The sequence below is a fragment of the Crocodylus siamensis genome, chromosome 3 (genome assembly GCF_052110815.1).
Source record: "Crocodylus siamensis isolate JL-2025a chromosome 3, ASM5211081v1, whole genome shotgun sequence".
In the NCBI taxonomy this organism is placed as follows: Eukaryota; Metazoa; Chordata; order Crocodylia; family Crocodylidae; genus Crocodylus; species Crocodylus siamensis.
Window position 1 is genome coordinate 165,543,042 of NC_143397.1, and position 22,254 is coordinate 165,565,295.

At 43.1% G+C, this 22,254-nt stretch overlaps 1 long non-coding RNA gene across 1 annotated transcript; it reads right to left on the reverse strand.

The window, feature by feature from the left end:
* Positions 1 to 1,220: 1,220 nt before the first annotated feature.
* LOC149869078 (uncharacterized) lies at positions 1,221 to 20,667 on the reverse strand. The gene is made up of 3 exons (XR_016441072.1): positions 20,347 to 20,667; positions 11,027 to 11,116; positions 1,221 to 1,605 (listed from the first exon to the last, which is right to left on the reverse strand). It is a non-coding gene; the product is annotated as an uncharacterized LOC149869078 (long non-coding RNA).
* Positions 20,668 to 22,254: the final 1,587 nt, after the last annotated feature.

The window sequence follows — 22,254 nt, forward strand, 5'->3', positions numbered from 1 at the left end:
TATCCATCAAACTCCTACCTTATTCAATAATTTGTTAAAGCTTAACATTCCTTGTGATATAGCTCTTTGTTTTTCTTGACCCCAGCAATTTGGAGTATGACCAGCCAAGCCAAAGAATGTCAGGAATGGGTAAATGTACGTGAAAAAAATAGGCAGACAAGGTTCTTTGGGTAAATCTGATATCTTTTATTAGACCATCTCTAAATAATAAAAAATATCAGACTTACCCAAAGAACCTTGTCTGCCTATTCTTATTCCTTAGATCAACACGGCTACAACCTAGAATCCTGTAACATGAAAATAATGGAGTATTATTCCAAGCTTACCTGTGTTATCAGTCATAGCTGGGTTGTGGACATGTATAAAGGTATAAACAGTTAACTGTAAAAATCCTGTTGTTGTACAGTAAGCAACACAAGGAGGCCTTTAATTCAAAGTCCTTTGAATAATGTTTTAAAGGAACTGTGCTCTTTAGTATTGATATTATTTAAGAGTTTTGCTTTTCTTAAAGCAGATAATTGAGAGCATTGTGAGATCCTCAGAGCAATTAAGCATCTTCCATAAAAACCTTAAGCATTCATGCACTACCTCATCTACAGGCAGGCTTATTATTTTAGCTGTGTGTCCTCTCACAGGCATAGCAAGACATCAGTAGAGTGTTCTTTGCTGGCCTTGCTTTTAGAGGCAGTAAATGACAGGAAAATAACTCCCATACACCTTTTAAAGTTCTGCAAAGTAGAGGCCTCAGACCTATCACCCTTGCTGTCCAAGGATTCTCCCATTGTCCTGTCTTGCTAGCCATCATTTAGAAATGTTCATATGTGTACTGGGGCTGCAGTGTAAGAAATGTATGGCTCTTATGATGGATTATGCATATCAGCCTTGAATAATAGATTACAAATATGACATTTAAAAGATTTTTTTTTAAATATTCAGTGGTTGATGTAAGCGTTGAGGGTTTCCTTTTTGCAAATGTGCTTCAAGGCAGAATCTTTCAAAAGCCTTCCCTCTACTGTTTTCTATTAAACTCTTAGCCTTCCCTGTCTCTCTCAAACTGATGGTCTGCAGTTTCAATAAGCCCAATGGGATTGTTAGATTTTTCCCATCTGATGAGTAAGCGTAAAGTGTAAATGGATTTATGTAACCTTTTTTGTTGAAGTGTTCTCTTCACAGCTCTCTGAAGATAACATTTATTTGGATAACACAAAAAAGGGCTGGAATATTAAAGGTCATTGTCCTTAGACCAACACAGCTACAACCTATATCCTTTAAAGAGCCCAGGGAATTTTTGGTAGGAGTAATACTGGGGTAACAAGGAGCAATGGTTACAAACTGACAGAGAGCAGATTTAGGTTAGACATCAGGAAAAACTTCTTCATGGTAAGGGTGGCCAAAACTTGGAATGGGCTCCCATGGGAGGTGGCGCTCTCCCCTACCTTAGGGGTTTTTAAGAGAACCCCTTCTCTTCCAATCATGATTTTTCCAACCTTTTTTCTGGTGTCATATTTTCAAGATCTCTTTTCTTGTTGCTCTCCATTTTTTCCATATCCTTCTTGAAACGTAGCTCCAAACTGAATACAATGCTCCAGGTAATCCTCACCAGTACTGACCAAAATAGAAAAATTATTTAAGATATATAACAGATTTAATTCATATACAACTTTCCTTTTTCAACAATATTACACAGCTTACTCTTACTCAGCTTGTGGTCTGTTACATCCCCCAGCTTTTTCTCTGCAGGACTGCAGCATAGGCAGTTTGTATTGGTGCATTTGATTGTTCCTTCATAATAGTAGTACTTTATACTTGTTGTTACTGAATTTCATCCTATTTCTGACTATTTTCCCATTAATAATATCATTTTGAGTCCTGATCCAGTTCCCTGCTGTGCCTCATACTACATACACATTTATGTTATCTGTAAGTTTAACACCTGTGCATTCAATTCCATTTTCCAAATCTTTAATGAAGATACTCAGTGACCACAAGTGGGCCCCTGGGAACTCCATTTGATATTTCCTCCCAATTTGCCACTGGACCATTGATGACAACTCTGAACATGGTTTTCCAATCATTCACCTTACAGTAATTTAATCTACATCACATTTCTTTGCCTTAATTATGAAAATGTTGTAATAGGCAGTCTGTCTTATGAAGATTGAAGTAAAAAGGCATTAATCACTTTGGCATCATCCATTATTCACTTTTCTTTCCTACTCATTATAGGATCTAAATGGTTCCTTGTCTTTTAATATATTTATTGGACACTTTTGTCTTATCTTTCATGTCTCTTGCTAACTGTATCTTAATTTGTGCCTTGGTCTTTCTGATTTTTGCCCTCTCTTCATGCTCTCTTCATGCCCTCTCTTATTCTCCTCCTTGATAAAACAGTCAGCTTTCCACTTTTGTAAACTTCCTTTTTAAGTTTCAAGTCACTGAAGAGATCATGATTTAACTAAGCTATGCTTCCTATCTGTTCTTTGCATCAGAATAACATGCTTGTGTGCTCTTAATAATGTCTCTTCAAGGCTCCACCAACTCTCCTGGATGACTTTTTCCCTTAGTCTAGTCTTCCATGGGATCCTGTCTACCTGAATTTCTCAAATTCTTTTTTTATGAACTTCCTTTTTTATTTTGCTTTCTTTAAGATCATGAATTCTATTATTGTATTCATTATCACCCAAGTTACCTCCAAATCTCAGATGCAACCAGTTCCTCCCTATTAATAGTAAGGAAACCAAGAAGGGCTTCCCCCAATTGGTTTCTCTATCCTTTGTACAAAAAGGTTGTCTCCAGCGTGGTATAAGAACTTGCTGAATTTTATGTGCACTACTTTGTTACCTTTCCAATAGATATCATGGCAGCTAAAGTCTGTCTAACTAGCAGGCATTGTGATTTGGATGCATTATTTGCTTAAAAAAAAGGTTTGTCCACCTCTTCCTCCTCGTTTAGTTATTGCCACCCACAAATGACTTTGCTGTTCCTATTTTACTTGTCTGTCTTAACTCAGAGGTTTTCAACAGGTCTAGGTTCCACTTTATTCTTTACTCCCAAACAAGTTTGTATTTCTTTGATATACAAGGCACCACCATTGCTGCTGGGGCTAGGTGGAACTTGCTGCACGAACCCCCTGCAGAGCCAGACTGAAACTAAGCTATGGCAGGAGTGCCTGCTCTTGCTGCAGCCCTTCCCAGTCTGATCCAAACATTGTCTCCCAGAAACAGAGGCACATGAGCAGGTGGGACTGTTCCTGGTACCTCTGTTTCTGGGTAGAACATGTGGGGTCAGACAGGGAAGGGCTGCAGTGAGAGCAGGAACTCTTGCTACAGCTGCTTTGCAGGAGGCACCTGGCACCGTTCCATCTGGCCACAGCAACATTGGTGCAGCACCCCACTGGGGAGCCACTGCCCTAAGGATGGTAGAATTCACTGATATGCTGACAGAGCATGAGGTCATTTTATGCTTATATAAAAAAAACAACAGTGTTTATTACGGCAAGCCTTGTTCCTGCTTGGACACAGTTTCTTTTTTTTAAGAGTTCAAAACCTCTTATTTTCTGTAATCCAAGAAATGAAAAGCATATTACATAAGCTAGGTCAAATCAGGTGAATTTGAATTCACTTAATTCCATATTTTACTTTTATTCCACTTGCAGCAAATCCCATTATATCAATGGGAATCTCTCAAAAAGAGAAAAAAAGTGGAAAAGCATTTTATTTTATTTTGCTGCCTAGGCTTTGTTCCTATCTCAGTGAATGTGGTGTAAATCAGGAGAAATCCCAGCACAACTAATAGAGAATTTCTTGTGCAAGTGACAGGAAAATCAAACCTGTCAGAGGTGGAAATGTGTGGTTTTTTTGGTTTTTTTAACATGGCTGTGGGCAGGGACCAACAATTGCACTCCCTCTGTCTTGTGCTGTTTTGGGAAAAGGAAAATGTTAAGAGTCTGGTAAACTAAAGAGTTGCTGGATAAGCTGAGGCAGTACAACTGTGGTTCTCAACTGGGATGCTGCCAAATTCAAGGAAGCTATGGAGGGTGAGAACCATTGTATTAGATGAATGCACAAACAGTCTCTCAAATGCTTATAAAACTTCTAACGGATACGGCTTCTCTGGCTTAATCCTGTACTCTAACATAGTCTGCAGATCCTTCCAGATAAAAGGGAAGTAAGTAATGGGCATTTAATGTAAACCAGGGTTGTCAAGCTCGTCTGGCCCTCTGGGCCCAATAAGTGGCACAGTACTGTTTTATGTGTCGTACCAGACCCACATATCAGCCTGGCATGCTGCCGCCAGAGCTGGGTGGTTCTTATTTGACGCAGACAACTCTACTCCAGACAACACCGGACTATTCAAAGTAAGAATGATATTAGATGGAAATAATCTTTATTTTAAATTCATTTTAATAGTTAATTATTCTGTCTGCATCTGTTTTCCTTCCAAGATGGCTAAAGTCCTACTTTATAGCGTCATAATTTTTTTGTGGAGATTGGGCAGTAAATCAAGAAGCAGAATATTGAATTAAAGGAAAATCCCAGCAGGCTTCTATATAGATCCAATAGTTGCAGGAAAACTTATAATGCTTTGGCTGGTCTTTATTATGGTTTAACTTATGAACTTATTTAATGTTCTTATTTGTATTTGCTTATAAACTCTTATGAAAAGCAGTCTTACAGAGATGAATATCAAGGTGTTGCTGCTTGGAGAGCCACAATGTCTTAAACTTTTCTGTCACAGTTTATAGGGCTGGCTGCACCTCTGACCCTCCTCTGGTTTCTCTGACTGCTCTCACATCAGGGATTAGAGTTTTGTACAGTATTTTCTCAATTTTTCAGGTGAAATTTCTTGCCAAACTTGGCTGGTCCGTGGTCAGCAAAACCCTCTGTATCAACTTGGCAGTTCTGACCTGGGACAGTACCTGTGGTTCTAACTCTTCGGAGCTTTTGACAGCAGATAGCCTTCTGAAAGCAAAGAATTGTTTAATTTTAACAGTAGGACCAAAGCAAAACATGAGGCTAAAAGTTTTTAAACCAATAAGTTTTACGTGCATGTCTATTTAGGCCCTTCTACCCTGAGAAAACTTTGCTGTTTAATGGGTGGTGTGGCAGGCAGTAGGGGGTGCTCCTGTGGTGAGCCACCCACCTCACTACACCCGACCACCTTCCAGGTGCTGAGTGCCTCCCTGGGGGTGCCTCACATCTGGCTGACCTCCTTCCTGAAGCACACCTGCTAGCCTGGTGGTAGTGCCACCACCACCCAGGGTCTGGTCTGATCCTGGCACTGTGCCCCTAGGAAACACAGGTCTAGTGGTTCTTGAGGGTACTCAACCCACTTCAAGAACTTGGGGTGCTTCCCCCAGTCTGAAGCACAAACAGTGGTCTCCCTCAGTTAGCCGAACCAAGGGACCCCAGGCATAATCTAGACCCACTCCCAACAAGTCTCCCATGCTAGGTACAGAGGAGAACTTTATTGCTTACAAGTAGCAGGTTTGGAATAGGGTACAGAGTTGAGTAGTATCAGAGAAATCCCATAGAGCAAACAGGGTGGCTGGGGTAGCCTTTGATCACGCATCTGAGTTACTGCAAGCTATATATCTAGTTAGATCTCAGGTAGCTTACTCATGAGTATCATCCAGAGGCAGGTGGAGATTCCCTCTGGAGGCAGGCAGTTCGTTGATCATGAGTTTCAAGAGCGAGAGCAAGTTTCAGATGGTCCAGCTCGTCTGTCTCTGAGTTTTCATCATCGGTACTCCTCCTCCTGGGCAGTCCTTAACTTATATAGCCCTTATAACCTCATTTACCTAGTCCAATGGAGGCTGCCAGCCAACCAATCTGAAATGGATCACTGGTTGCTGGGCAAACTGGCAGAGTCTCTAGCCTCCTCCCAATCAGGTTGGCATTGCTTAACTAAAGAGAGTGTAAGCCCCTCACAGAGGTATGTGATGCCAGTCACGTAGGCAGAGGGAGCAGGTTTCCCCCCTCCCTCAAGAATGTATCCAACTCAGGTTACCTAAAAAGATGGGATATCTGCCCTCTGCAGGGCCCATGTTAACCAAATTGTCACAGAGCAGAGTTTTTGTGGACCGATAGAGGTGGCATTCTGCCACAGGTGGAAAACCTTGCTCTTACATTAGTTGAGTCCCACTTGACAGCTGCCCTGATCTATGGAAGGAAAAGTTCCTTTTAACTGATTATAGTCCTTCTGACCTGGTCTCAGGACTGGTAAAACAAGTTTATGTGAAAATCCAAAAGGAAGGGCATATGCAGTCAATAGCTCAGGCATAGTCTTGTAAGAAACCTTTGAGTACTTCTTTAGGTTTGTGTTATCCAAACATTTATTCCATGTGTTTTTTTCCCAACAGCCTACTCTTAAACTAAATCAACATATTCATATGGTAAACATTCCTTACAAAAATCAGATTAATATTGGGAACATATAACATTAAAAATTATTATAGAGGAGCTCTGCTACTGCCCCACTCTGCTTCAACCTTTCCTAGAGCTTTTTCATATGGGAAAGTTTTACCAGTTGCACCATTATAGTGGTAAATCCCACTCTCTCCCTGCCAAATAGATACTCGCATTCTGGCATAAAAGGGGCTTTTTTCAATATTGCCTTGGAAAAATTTAAACGATATAAACCTAAAAAAGATGCTTGTAGTATAATAAGAGTGCTCACACAGGGAGGTTTACTTGTGTGACTGTGCTGAATTAAATTTACATTGAATATAGTAGCAAAAATAAGTAAGCAAGGCCTTGGAAATGAAAAACTTTATTGGGTATATAGTATTATCTGGGATAGATTAAAAAACCAGGAAATTCTGAGATCTAATCCCAGTTTGATGGTGTTGGTCTAATTACTTTAAGGTGTTTCTTTAAGTTCCAGCCTGTGACGTACCTATCTCAGAAAGGTATTTCACTAAGTGAATCACTCAGGTCTTATGTATAGCAGTAGGGATGGTTCTTTATTTAAAATTTGACCTGACATCACTCAGATAGAAGCATTTTTGGGGCCAGTGGGGCTGATGTACTTTGGCAGGCATCAGCAGACTTGGGTACTATTCTTGGCTTTGGCATTGATTTACTGTGTGACCTTCAGCAAGTCACTTATTCTCTGTGCTAATTCATCTATAAAATGGAACTAATAGTTAACCTGCTAAAGCACTTTGGGTCAGATCCTATTCCACTTATTAGGTGCCTACGTGGACCTTGGCACCTAAGTATGATCCTTTTCCATCCTGCTCAAGTCCTTGGAAAAAAATGTTAACGTGGTTACTTTTGTAACATGCCACCATCTTAGTCTTCAGAAGTCTGGCTATGTCACAAAAAGCAGCAATTAAGGGCAGGACCCACCCAGTTAGCATTTGATACGCCCAGTTAGCATTTAATATGTGGACTAGGTAATGGTCCTTTGGAATCAAAGAGGAAAATTGAGTTTTAATCTTCATCCTGTCATTGTCCTTGGACATTTCATTTTTCTGATCCTTAGTTTCCCCTCTTACCCTCTGTCTATTTAGATTATAATTTCTTTTTGGGAAAAAGCAATACCTAGCAAGCAAAGCTCCATGATATTGTCTGCACCAAGTAGACCTTACTGTAATACAAATACTAATGGTAGTAAATAATTAAATGACTGATATGATTATTAGACAAAAAAAGTGAAGGATATAAAAATACATTGGAGCCCCAGGGCCAAGCTCCATGTTGATTTAGAACCTCCGAGACTTCATAAGGAATGTACAGAGTATAAATTACTGTGCCTACATTAGTAGATTTTTAGCTTCCTAATATTCTACTGCTGACTGGCTGATATAATGAGAGTTTATCCCTAGTTAGGCATTATTTTGGACTTTCTAGTTCTTGGTTGGATATTGGATGTTCTGGATTTTTTAGTAAAGCTGCATTCAGCAGCACACTTATTTCTTTACTTTGCATATTTCCTAGTGTTAAGTTATAACATGATAAATAATAATCATGTTGGGACAATTTAGGCTCAAAGAATTTCATTTCTGAACTTTTTTTGAGCAGTGAATCCATTACAGATATTATATATTGATTAATAAAGATCCGAAGAGCCTTGTAACCAATAACAAAATTTACATAGTACCCTTCATTTTAGTTTGTTGCATTGGATAAGAGAATGTTTAATGTCTTTTCATATTTAGAATGAGTACACTATGGAGCTTGCATTGTGCTTTTGTTGCATTGACAAGTCTTGCTTGCAGTTCTTGATTTACGATTTGATTTGCATGGTTCATGGTCATGCTTGATATTGAATTGATAAAATAAACATTCATTTCTCCTACATTACCATTATGCACTTAAATATTGAGATGTTATTGAATGCTTTCAAGTTTTTTCTCAGTGGGCCATCAAATCGAAAGTCTGCTAGCATAATGATTCAAAACTTTTGTAGATGTCTCTTAATGCAGTTTAAAATGTCAACTGTAGAATACAATTAAAGGAACTATATTTTTAAAACATTTTTGGACTAAATATATCTGCTTGCACTTTGCAGACACATTGAGAGTTGCAATGATACAGCTGCATATTTAGCAGTTAGTGTCCTTTCTAAAACAAAACCATTCTTTACCACTGACCCTCAAACAACTGTGCAGTACTTCTCACCTCCTAATTCCTCCGTTTAGGATAGTGTTGGGTATTTCATTGACATTAGGGCTAGAAGGAACCTTGGAAGATCATTGAGTCCAGCCCCCTGCCCCAGGGGCAGGAAGTCAGCTGGTGTCAAAGGATCCCAGCAAGATACATGTCCAAATATCTCTTAAAGGAGTCCAGAGTAGGTGCTTGCACCACTTCTGGTGGCGGTCTGTTCCAGGCCTTGGGGGCTCGGGTTCTTCCTTATGTCCAGCCTGAAATTGGTCTTGGAGGAGTCTGTGGCCGTTTGACCTTGTCGTCCCTTGGGGTGCTCTGGTGAACAGGCATTCCCCCAGATCCTGATGTACACCTCTTATATACTTATAGGCAGCCACCAGGTCCACCCTGAACCTGCACTTTTCCAGGCTGAAGCGTCCCATGGCTCTCAGCCTCTCATCATAAAGTCTGTTCTTTTGACCTAATCATGCTCGTGGCTCTCTTCTGGACTCTCTCAAGCTCTTCCATATCCTTTTTAAATTGTGGAGCCCAGAATTGCATGCAGTACTCCAGCTGCTGCCTCCCTAAGGGTGAGTACAGCAGGAGGATGATATCCTGGGATTTGCTTGAGAAGCATCTATGGTTGCAAGCTAGTTTAGCTCATTTTACCAGCTGCGATATCACATTGGTGGCTGATATTCATCTTGTGGTCAATCATGACCCCCAAGTCCCTTTTTGCTGTGGTGCTAGTAAGCATAGCGCTGCTGAACCTATAAGCGTGCTGTGGGTTTTTTTTCCCAAGGTGGAGTACCTTGCATTTTTCAGTGTTGAATGCCATCAGGTTTTCGCCCACCCATTTTCTGAGTGTGTCTAGGTTGGCCTGGATCACCATCCTGTCCTTGGGTGTGGATGCTTTACGTGGTCGAATAAAGTTTGGTCAGCTGACTGGTCAAATATTGGTAAAAAAAATTGTAAAAAATTGCCAATAGGTCCAAAAAATACACAGAAGAAGCATACATTTCTATTTAAAAATGTATCAAAAACAATCATATTTTTTTAAAGAAAACTACAAAAAATGTAGGTTTCCTTTTTTTTAATAAAATTGCTATAATCTATGACCAATTGAAAATATGCAGTGAATTGACCAGTCAATTGACAATGTTTGACCGGTCAGTTGGTTGGCTTGCCAACCCTAGTTCAGAATAAGGTATATACACAGAAAATGTTGGTAGTTGAGAGATTAGCTTATGAATAAATGTTTTGGCTTTATGCGCTATTAGAATATAATTATATTTACTGGCCCTAATCTGTAGATCTTAAAAGTCTATTTACCAGCTTTCACTGACAAGGGGACTAAGCTGTGCTTGCAAAACTATGAGTTGTGCAATTGAAGATAAAATCCCCAAAAAATAATACATTAATGAGATGAAAACAGTCATGACCAGCAGCTTCCCTGAAGTTCAGAGAGTAGCCATGTTCTTCACTGCTGTTTCCTTAGGCTTGATTGCTCAGTGAGAACCAATCAGCCCTTTCAGAACTTCCGCTTAAAATGAAAGACAAACATCTGTTTCAGGATGCTTTTCCTACCATTTTTCTACATCATCTGAATAGATATTGAAACATTTTAGCTATACCTTGGTGAGGCCTACTGGCAGCCTATTGGAAGGAAGTGGCTGACAAATTTAGGCTCCCTCTTATTCTTACCTGGTCTAATAAGGGAAGAACTTCTTTATGGAGCTGTAGAAGAAATATCAGACTAAATTAAAATGACTCTCTCCTCTATTGTTCTGGTTTTGAGCTGCAGCTGAGCATTGGCTTTGGGACACATTGAGTGCATCTGTACGTGAAATGAATGTGATGAAAAAAATCCTGGAACAGTTTGAGCTGGAGCTTGGGTGGTGAAGGGGCTGGCTAGGGCATGAAAGTGCTAAAGTGAGGAGCCATATGACAGGCACTCCCCACACTTTAGGACCCTTGTGCCCCAGCCAGTTCTTGTCACCGTCTACATGTACATTGCATTGTGATAATTACTTCATTGTAAGATAGCACTGTCCCTTACAGTACTATGTTATGGTGGAGTTAACTAACTTTCCGCACCCTAATACTAGTGCATGTGTAGACAGTGATGCTTTACTGCAGAGCTAATTAATCAACTCCATAGTAAAGCATACATGTAGATGCACCCACTGAAGCATTTTAAGCTGGATAGAGCCTGCATATTGGTACAGTATTGATGTGCTCCAAATTAGAAATGCCTCAAAGTAAGGTGAGATTTTAAGTGCTTCATGTATACCTGTCCATACCCTTAGGTATCTATTCTATTCCATCCATCCCGTGTTAGTTCTCTGTATATACAATGGTATGCACATGCACTTACAAAAAGGAAATCTTCCCAGGACCTTGGAGAAGGGAAAGGACAGTAAGCTGATACTTACTGAGCTTTAAACAAGGTGTGTAAAGTGAGAAGATTGGTAAATATTCTCAATCCTTCTGTGCAGTTCCCTGAGAACCATTCTTCCTCTGGCCTTGGGTAAAAAAGAAAATAAAAAAGTGTCTTAAATAGACCACCCTGTTACACCAGCTCTCTCTGAAGAATATTAATTCTACTCTGTGGGGTTTCCTAAATCCAACTGCATCATTAGAACAGTTTCCAGCATAAACAGTGAGGTAATCTTACTTATGTTATGATTCCTCTCTTTAAAGTCCCTCGTTAAAGCACACTTCTTCAAGGAGGCACATAAACCCTAATCCATTCTCCCTCCCTTTTCGTCCAGCTGAGGTGCTAGCTAATTTAATTTCTGTATAACAGCATAATCCAGAGTTTACTGAAGTCAGTGCCAAGACTCCCTTTGGTTTTGGATCCGAACACACATTTAAAAAAAATGCCCCAAATTGTGGAACTACATGACACATGCTTAACTTTCTCAGTGAATTAAGTTGCTTTTCATTACTCCCCTCCTTTGTATCAGTTTGTTTACTACGTGGATTTCGACACCTACAAGGAAAGAATTTTTGTTAACTTACCTACCAAGGTATGCTTATCTATCACTAGGTTGCATCCAAATACTGCCATTCTCTGCATCTCTCTAGGTATATTTGGAGATGCTCCTTAGCTATGTAACATTTGGCTCTGTATGTAAACTTTTCAAAAGTTTAGGGGATAGGTGCTTAGAATAAGCATTCTTGTTCAGGCTTTTGTTTAGCTGTATCAAGGCCTCCAACCTCATAGGCTAGGGACAGACATTACACATAAACTGGTTTAAACCTGTAACAGAACAGATGTTCAGTGCATATAAACCAGTTTGAAAATGTCTGAAATCTGTCTGAGATAAACCTGGTTGAATGTAGTATCAAACTTAAGTGATCTGGCTGAAACTGGTTTATGCAATGTCTGTCCCAGACCCCTTGGTGATTTAAGATAAACCAGATACCCCCAGCATCCCAGTATGCTCTCTGGACTGGGCTGGACTCTCTGCTCTACAGCAGAGCTGGTTCCTCCCCTCTGCTCCCTAAGCAGAGCTACTCTGGCGCAGACTTGCAAACACAGCAGCCAGCATTCCCTCAAAGCTGTGTGTTGTGTGTGGCCATGCAGGTGTGCTCATGCTGCACTGCCAGTGCACGGCCGTGCATGCCACACAGCTTAGAGGAAATTCTGACAACAGGATCTGCTGGCTTCCCCATGCCCCTCTTCCCCCTCCCCTCTCACCACTTGCTGCTTAAGCAAGGATCCCTTCCTCCCCTCTCCCACAGCACGGACCATAGCTAGCTAGGTCTGTGTAAGGCTCCGACAGAGACTGTGGACACAGCAGGATCTGCTGGCTACCCCCTGCCCTATCCCCACCTCACTGTCAAGCAGGAAATCCCCACCTCTCTCCATCCCTCCCATTTCCTACAGGACAGACCCCAGCCCCATGGACCCTAGGCATGTGGTGTGTTAGCTAATGCTGAGAGGTGTGTGCGTGTGTGTGCATCTCCAATTTCATTGGGACAGGCAGACACACAGTACAGGGCATTTGGAGCTAATCAACAGGTCATCCCTGTAAGCTGTTCAAGAAGAGTTTGAAGTAACAGGAGAGAGGCTATTGTTTTGCTAATCATATGATAAAGACTCTTATCAGCTCTGGGCTACCTTGCTCCCCTGTCAGCTTGCTGCAGACAGTCTGACAAGCAGGGAAGGAGATTGTTGATGATACGGAGCTTTTCAGATGCATGTACTGAACCCCACCTCTTAGCCTCAGAATGCTAGCAAGAGTCTAGGGGCTGACAGCTCTCCCACCCTTGAGTAACTAGTGGGGAAAAGCCAGGGATGATGCAGGCAGACCTCCCGAGTGAGAAAGTCCTGTTGGGGCCTGGCCATGCCCTCTTTAGCTCAACTCTGTGCAAGAGAAGGGAGGGCTGCTCTAGGGCCCCTTGGCTTCCAGTCTGAGCCACTGCAGGCATATGACTTAATTTCCTCAGTCCAGAGAGAATATCTTACCAGTTCCCAACCAGTTCAGTCTAGCCAGGTTAGACTAACCTGCAAAGGTTGAATCTATTTAGGCTCAGGCTTTTTGAATGTCTCTCCCTAGCCCTTAAACCTGACTCCCTCTTTTGGTAGGACTATTTCTCTTTTCTCCTTTTCTAGTTTATGAAACGAAAAGAGTATAGTCTCCCAGGTCTTCCTAAATTGCTATATTTATTTACAGCCACAGAAAGAAAAATGTTTTTCATAACAAAAGATGGGGATATGGTAAGAGTCCTCAAGATAAACACCCCTTTTAAACAAAAAAATATTTAAAGTTATGTTTGCATCTTCTGATAAATTTTTTTTCAATGATGACAAAAGAACAATGGCCTGAAATGCAAGCAGAAAAAGTTTATGCTGAACTAGACTATAGAGGAATATTTACCAGAGGAAAAAAGGCAGTTAAACAGACTTCCTCAGTAACTTTCAGATCGTTGAAGATATCTTTACTACCTGTGAAAAACATGTTAGAAAACTAGGAGGACTGATATATCAGAGAATCATAGAAAATTAGGGTTGGAAGAGCTCTCAGGAGGTCATCTAGTCCAACCCTCTGCTCAAAGTAGGACCAACCTCAACTATATCATCCCAGCCGAGGGTTTGTCTAGCCTGGTCCTAAAAACAACCAAGGATGGAGATTCCACCACCTCTCCGAGTAATCTGTTCCAGTGCTTTACTACCCTCCTAGTGAGAAAGTTCTTAATATCTAACCTAAAATTCCCTTCCTGTAACTTGAGACCATTGCTTCTTGTTCTATGATCTGCTACCCCTGAGAACAGTCTAGCTCTATCCTTTTTGGAACCATGCTTCAGGTAGTTCAAGGCTGCTATTAAATCCCCTCTGTCTTCTCTTCTCTAAACTAAATAAGGCCTCTCTCTCTCTCCTTATAAGTCATGTGCCTCAGCCCCTGAATCATTTTTGTTTTCTCCACTGGATCCTCTCCAATTTGTCCACATCCTTTCTGTAGTGGGAGCCCCAAAAAGTGGACACAGTAATTCAAATCTGTTGGAAATGCTCCTATTAATGCAGTCCAGTATGCCGTTAGCCTTCTTCACAACCAGGGCACACTGTTGGTTCATCTTCAGCTTATTGTCCACTGTAACCCCTAGGTCCTTTTCTGCAGAGCTTCTCCTTAGCCTGTACAGGTGCCTAGGATTGTTCCATTCTAAGTGCAGGACTTTGCACTTGTCCTTACTGAACTCCATGAGATTTCTTTTGGTCCAATTCTCTAATTTGTCTAGGTCTCTGAATCCTAGCCCTATTCTCCAGTGTATCTGCTACTTCCCCCAGCTTGCTCATCTGCAAACTTGATGAGGGTGCACTCCATCCCATCTTCAAGGTTGTTGATGAAGATATTTAACAAAGCCAGTCATAGGACTGACCCCTGAGGCCTTCTACTTGATACTTGCTGCCAGCTAGATATCAAGCCATCAGTTACTACTGGAGGTGCACCGATACATTGGTACAATATCAGATTGGCACCAATATAAAGAAAATTGACTATATCGGAAATCAGCCTGAAGCGGCCAATAATTTGGCCAATAAATGCCCTTGCATGCGCACAGCCACAGCACAGCATGTAGGCAGCAAGGAACCCAGCCCAGCAGCTTGGAGAGCTGTGGGTTGCTGGTAAGTCTGTTGTGGTAAAAGGGGAGTAGGGAGGGAAAGGGTGCAACACTCCCCATGGTGAGGGAGGGAGTTGGAGTAGGCACTGCCAGCTGGGGTGAGGTGGGTGCAGGATGGGGTAGGCACTGCCCATCTAGGGCGGGGCAGGGGTGAGATGGAGCTGTGGCTAGTCCGGAGGGCATGGGGGGTGGTCCACACCACTGTGTGCGGCTTGTCCGGTGGCTCATCTGCTTGTCCAGTGGCTCCTGCAGCTGTTCCCACTGATCGTCTCTGAGAGCACAGGGAAGGGGATGTATGCCCTCAGATCTGTGTGGGGCAGACCAGGTGGCCTGCAGCTCCAGGCTGGGGCCAGGGGTCATGCTGTACTGTGCTGTGCTCATGGCAGATGGCAATGGTGCTGGGAGGGGGCTTTGGGGGTCAACAGTGAAATTTGGGGTGGCTGCAGCCCTGCCATAGACCCCCTTCCCAATGCCCCCTGGCCCCAGCTGGTAGCTGCAGCCCACCCTGGCTTCTCCCATGCAGATCTGGGGGCACCCCCATGCCTTCCCAGATGAGCAGCAGAAGCAGTGGTGGGAGCTGCCCTCCACCCACCCCCAAGTCCCCCAGACAAGCCATGGCTTTGTCCTGCACCTGCTTTGCCCCAACTGGGCAGCGTCTACCCCAGCCCTACCCCCACTCCCTCCCTGACCATGGGGGACATTGATCTGCTCCTCCACACCCCTTTCTTCCCCCACTCCCATTTTACCACAATAGATTCACCAGCTGCACACAGCTGTATCAGAAATCAGATTAGTATCAGCCGATATGCCTCCTTAAAATCGGCTATTGGTATTATCCCCCAAAATCTCTAACGGTGCACCCCTACTTACTACTCTTTGAGCCTGATCATTCAGCCAGTTTCTATCCACCTTATAGTCCATTCATTTAACCTGTAGTCCCTTAGCTTGCTTGCAAGAATGTGGGAGACCATATGAAAAGCCTTGCTAAAGTCAGGGTATATTATGTCCACTTGTCTCCCGACATTCAAAGAGCCAGTCATCTCACCGTAGAAAGCAATCAGATTGGTCAGGCGTGACTTGCCCTTGGTGAATTCATGCTGACTGTTCCTAATCATCCTTTTCTCCTCCAAGTGGTTAGAAATGGATTCCTTGAGGATCTTCTCCATGATTTTTTCCAGGGACTTAGGTGAGGCTGACTGGTCTGTAGTTCTTTGGGTCCTCCTTCTTCCCTTTCTTAAGGATAGACACTGTATTTCCCATTTTCCAGTCGTCCAGGACCTCTCCCAACTGCTATGAGTTTTCAAAGATAATGGCCAGTGGCTTTGCAAATACATTGGCCAACTCCCACAGCACCCTTGGATGTGCTGTATCCAGTCCCATGGGCTTGTACATGTCCAGCTTTTCTAAATAGTTCCATACCAGTTCTTTCACCACTAAGGGCTGCTCACCTTCTCCCCAAACTGTTCTGTCAGGTGCAGAAGACTGGGAGCTGAGCTTGCCTGTGAAGACTGCAGTAAAAAAGGCATTGAGTACCTCAGCCTTTTCACACCATCTGTCACTAGGTTGCCTCCTCTATTCAGTAACAGACCATGCTTTCCCTGACCTTCCTCTTGTTGCTGACATACTTGTAGAAATCCTTCTTGTTACCCTTTACATCCCTTGCCAGCTGCAACTCCAACTGCACTTTGGCCTTCCTGATTTCATCTCTGCATGCCCAAGAAATACGCTTATACTCTTCCTTAGTTGTGTTGGTGTCACTGGGCATAACCCTAGGTAACTCAGAGGGATGGAAGACCACGAGTGTCGATGAAACCCCTCTGCTCTGGGCTCAGGTGAGCCAGGACCCCCCCCTTGCCCAACCTTTGTAACCCTTTCTCTGGTGCCTGTAATCTCCTGTCCTTCTGGAAAACAGGCGAGCTAAAACTGTTATCTGTGGAATGCAAGGGCACCGCTCGGAGAGAGAAGGGAGGAGGGAAAGGGGAGGAAGAAGGGGGCCAGCTGCTGGAAAACCACTGCAGAAAATTGACCAGGGTATAAAAATACACTGTTGCAGGGCTAAGTGCGCAGGATTTGAGACTATACAGTCTCCCTGTGCCTTTTACTTGAGCTCAAATAAACTCTGTCTACTTCTCCCCCCAGTGTGTTTATTTGGCGCGACGCACACCGGGCAATGAACCCAAGTTTCCACTTGTCATAAGTTTCCTTTTTGTGTTTTAGGTCATTGAAGAGTTCCATGCTAAGCCCAGTGTGTCTCCTGCCATACTTGCTAGTCTTCCTGCGCATCAGGATGGTTCATTTCTGTGGCTTCAGTAAGGTTTCTTTAAAGTACAACCAGCACTCCTGGGCTACTTTCCCTCTCAGACTGGCTTGCCAGAGGATCCTGCCCATCAGTTTTCTGAGTGAAAGGAAGAAAGATAATGAAAAGACCAATTCTGTTGCCCTCTCCTGCTTGTGATTCCTCCAGGTCACCTGTTTCTCCATTTACCACAGGATTTTGGTCTCTGTCCCCTGGGAAACTTAGTTTAAAGAGAGCATGTCTGTGAAGTTGTTCTTCCCTCTCTCTGTCAGGCAGATCCTGTCTCTTCCTAGCAATCCTTCTTCTTGGAACAATATCCCATGGTCAAAGACGCAAACGCCTTGCTGGTGACACCACCTGCACAGCCATGCATTGATCTGCAGGATGAATCCAGTCCTGCCTGCGGTCTTCCCCTTGACCACAAGGATCAAGGAGGACATCACCTCAGTCCCTGTTCCCTTCACCCATGCACCCAGAGCCTTGTAGTCATTTTTGATCTGCTCAGGGTCACCCCTGGCAAGTATCACTGGTGCCCACATGGATGAGTAGCATGGGGTAGTAGCCAGAGGGATGGATGAGTCTTGGTAATTCTTCTGTGACATCTTGGATCTGGGCTCAAGCAGCAGATCTCCTGATAAAACAGGTCAAGCTAGCAGATAGATGCCTCCATTCCCTGCAGAAAGGAGTCTCCAACCAATACCATCCATTGGTTCCCTTTGGTGGCAGTAGCCTCAATCCTTCCAGCCTTGGGCATGTGCGGCCTGGCCTCTTTCACCAATGGAATATGCTTCTTCTCGTCTGTTACTAGGGCTCCGTATCTGTTCTCTAGGCAAACTGCTGCATGTGGAGATGAAGATTTATGTTTCCTGCCAGAGGTCACAAGCTTCCAGCTTCTACTTTCCTGGGAGTCAGTGTCCTCTTCCTTCTCTAGCAGTCCTTCCTCCATAGACCTAGAGGTCTCCTCCAGCATTGAATCAATGAAGTCCTCATGGTGGAAGATGCTTTGGAGCCTTGTTACCTCCTCCTGTAGCTCTCTTGCCTGCTTCTTGAGGGACACTACCAGGAGGCACTGTTAACATTGCAGGTGCTCCCACACCTGGCTGCCACTGGAAGGAACCTGCAAGCCATTGTCTCCACACAGCCAAACCAGGACCTGGGTGGTAGCCCCAACTGTAAGCAGTCCCACCTGGACACATGACAGGTGCCACATGACAGGTGAAAGCAGAGGAAGAGCTAGAAGTGGCTCTGGCATTTCACTGGGTCCCTTAATCTGCTGTCCCTCTCACTCTCTGCCACTCTTCCCAAACAGAGCTTCCCTAGCAAACTCCCCTGAAAACCGGCCTGTTCACTGCTTCTTGGTCCTGAAAGGTTCCCTGTTCCCTGCTAACATTCTTCCTTTCACCAAGCTTACAATGAAGGAAGGCAAGATAGTTTCCAGGCAAACTCCCTAGAGAATTCTCCCTTGTGGCTCTAGTTAAACAAGGGGCTTAAGTATTTGTCTAATTGTTTGCATGGTGTCTAAAGCTAAACTAAGTTTTAGCTACTTACACTAAATGTATATAGGTTAGCTACTCTTAATTAAAGAAAGAAGTTATCTTTAAAAGCTTCATAGAGGTGGGGTGGCTAACTGACCTGTGAACTGCTTACACACCACCCTGTTTGCCCTCCCTGTCCGCTTGCTTCCTGGTAACTCAGGCTAGGGACAGAAGTTACACATAAACCGGTTTAAGTAAGCATAAACTGGTTTAAACCTGTAACAGAACATAAGCTCAGTACACATAAACCAGTTTCAAAATGACCAAAACTGGTTTAAGATAAACCTGGTTGAATGTCATATCAGACTTAACAGATTTGGCTGAAATCAGTTTATACAACTTCTGTCCCGGACCCTTTCTTGGTTTATGTTAAATCAGAGTCCCCCAGTATCCCAGCATGCTTTTCAGCCTTAGGCTTGGCTGGACTGTCTGCTCCAGAGAGCAGGGCTGGCTCTGCTTCTCTCCTCCCTAGCAAGAGTTCCGGCTGGCTGAGAAGGGGGTGGGGGACTGCAGCCAGGGTCTACCTGGCAGGGGCACAGAAGCATCTGACAGGCTTCCCCCTGCCCTACCCCACCTTGCTGCTCAAGCAGGGATTCCCCCCATCCATCCCCTCTGTCATGGCATGGACCCCAGTGGCACAGCCACCCCCATGCTAGTGAATGTTGAGAGGCATCTACATGTGTATGTCTCCCATTTCACTGGAACAAAAGCAGACAGAACAGCTTAAGGTTTTTTTATTCCCTGAGCAAGAAGCCAGTGGCTTACAAATCCTTGCTAAATGCCTGTACCCTACCTAAGAAGAGCCTGGACTAATGAGAGAGAGGCTTTTGTTTTCTTGATGGGCTGAAAAGCTTTGTGTTCTGATAAGCTGCCTGCTGGCTTGCTTCAAAGACAAAGGCATCTCACACCCTGAAACCCTTTTATCAAATGAAGTTTCACTGTGCAAGGATTAATGCTGGTAATTGCTTCTACACATCAATTACTGAGCCTGCTTAGAGTGCAGGTTCCCTGTCCTGCAATCTGTCAGTGTTTAACAGGGGACAGAGAGAGGTGTGAGAAATTACCTGATTTGCAATGAATGGAATGTATCAGTGCTGTCAGTCTGAGATTTAGGCAAATACAAAATACTATCTAAAATATCTAGCATGATACAGATGCATGCAGTCCACACAGGCAGCTCCTCCCTCCTCCCGCTTTGCCTAAGAGTGCTAGTGGGGGCTGGGGTCTAGCAATACTCCCCACCCCTTGAGCTGTGAGTGGGGAAAAGCCTGGCAATGGCTACTTCCCCCTCTCCCTCCAGGCACATCCTGGCTGCAGACTGTGTAGGCCAGGTTGTTGTTTAAACCTCTCCCTAATCATAGCATCCTCCTGGGGCCTGGCCATACCCCCCCCCCGCTTAGCTCAGGACTGTAGAAGGGAAGGGAGGGCTCGCTGTAGCACCCAGCTTCTAGCCTGAGCCACTGAAGGCATGTGCCTACATTTCCTGAATCAAAAGTGAATGTCTATCCATTTGAAAATAAGTTCAGTCTATGTAGGTTAGACTAATTTGGAAAGATTGAATCAATTCAGGCTTGGGCTTTTTGAGTGTCTTTCCCTAGCCTCAGAGTCTCTTTTTATACCCTGCTTGGCCTGGACTGGCTGTACCCCTTTGTTAGGGCTTTTGCTAGATACTGGCAGCAATCACCCAGCAATTGATCAGGTAGCAGTATCCCCAGCTGCTCAGAGCACACACCCAAACACACAGCCCACCAAATAAACAGTCAGCCAGCCACACAGACAGCTCTGGTTCACTTACCTTTCCCAGAGCAGGATCTGGTGCCTCTTCCCCTTCCTCCTCTTGCTCAGGATCAGGTTCCCCCTGAGCCAGCAATAAGGCATGATGAGAGCTAATGCAGGATCCCACAATCACACCTCCCACCATGCATGATTCTGTGGATCCCATCATACCTTTACATGCATGTGTGGGGGGCCCCTTAGTGCTGCCTGAATAGAAATTCTGCCACCCCTTCTCGGTGGTCAGTTTTATGGTTTGAGTAGAGGAGGAATCAAAGTGGTGGTGCTTCTGTACCACTGCACTCTAGATCTGTCCTTGTCTACAATGAAAAGGAAAAAAAAGAATTGAAGAAGGTAATTTCTTATTTCCAGAAGTTTGCTCAAAATATCTACACAGTATTCTTCTTGGTACACTTGAGAAATTATAGCTAAAATCACAGTGTGCTCCGAACAGTGACTGGCACTGTTATATCATTCCTACCCCATTTTAAATCAGTGACTCTGATGCTATAATATTTATGGGTGGGTGAGTTGGTTTAGACCACATAAACATCTAACTTAAACATTTGAGGTTTGAAATAGTTTGGTTAACTTCTCACTCCACTCCTGGTTTTCATGTGCTTCCCAACTTCCTGGTTGGGTCAGGTCCAGAAGGGGAAATATCAAAATACATGAGAGAGACTTTTCTCTGAGAGTCAATGGCCCTGTGCCAGCAACCTATTAACCTAGAGGCCAGATAGGCTATGATCTGGGGTAATAGATTAGTACAATTCACAATGCACACCTTGTTTTATAGCTATGCATATTACCTCCACATTTGGTTTTGGTACAGTGTATAACAGTTTGGACCCAAGGATCATGAAGTTAATCTTCCTTAATTCTGAAATAAATTCAGTATAATAAAATGTATGCTTAAAAATCTTAGGTAAAACATTGATTATTATAGACTAATGTCATTACTAGAAACATAAGTAGAAATTATCACTCAGAGTGCCATTTACCTCTGTGTACATGGTAGATTTTTATATGTTCTGAAATAATTCTATTTGACTCTTAAGAAAACTATCATTCTCTAATAATTATGCACCTGCTTAAAAAACCCCCAACTGTTTGAACAGGCAGCTGAGATTTAGCATTTGTTAATGGCTTCATTTGGTGGTCTGAGAAGCTGATAGAGCAAGAAAGAATATATTGCAGAGAAATGTCCAGAAATTCCTGTGGATATCAGTTAATAAATCAACTCAGGAAAAAAACACAGAGTTCTCTTGGGAGTATTTTCATTTATACAGCATAACAAATTGGAACAAAAATACTTTGTCTTATTCCTGGATTTAGTTAAAATAAGAACTGTTCACAATACAGTGTGCTGTGACAGATATACATGTGCACATAAAGACTGAAAGATGGGGAGCACGAAGAGCATGATAATTACAAGTTAAAGAAAGACATGTACCTTTGCAAATAACCGTGCTCTAAAAGCAGGTGATGAACCGCCTCACTGTTCCTGAGACACAAGAGCTACTTTTCTTGTCTGTGTTTTTATGTGGTTAGTTTTCAAGAGCACAAAAATGAAAACATTGTACTGAAAAAAAATCCAATACTGTACCAATGGAATTTAAAGAACAAGCAAAACAATCAGATTCCACCCCCGCTCCCATCTTTTGTCTTTGGGGAAAAAACATAAAGTCTAAACTTTCCCAAACAAAAAATCAGTAAGATCATCTATTCAATCTTTATCTTTGGCTAGGTGTCTGCTTTTGTGTCTGGTGTAATAGAATCTAGTTTGGAAATAATAAGAGATGTGGATAATTGTGTAGGATCCACATCTGTGGGTAACAAACTTCTTTCTGATGATCCATGGGTGGTAAATTCTACTCTGTATCATTTCTTTCATTACTCTTGTTAACATAGAATCTAACCAACTTTCAGT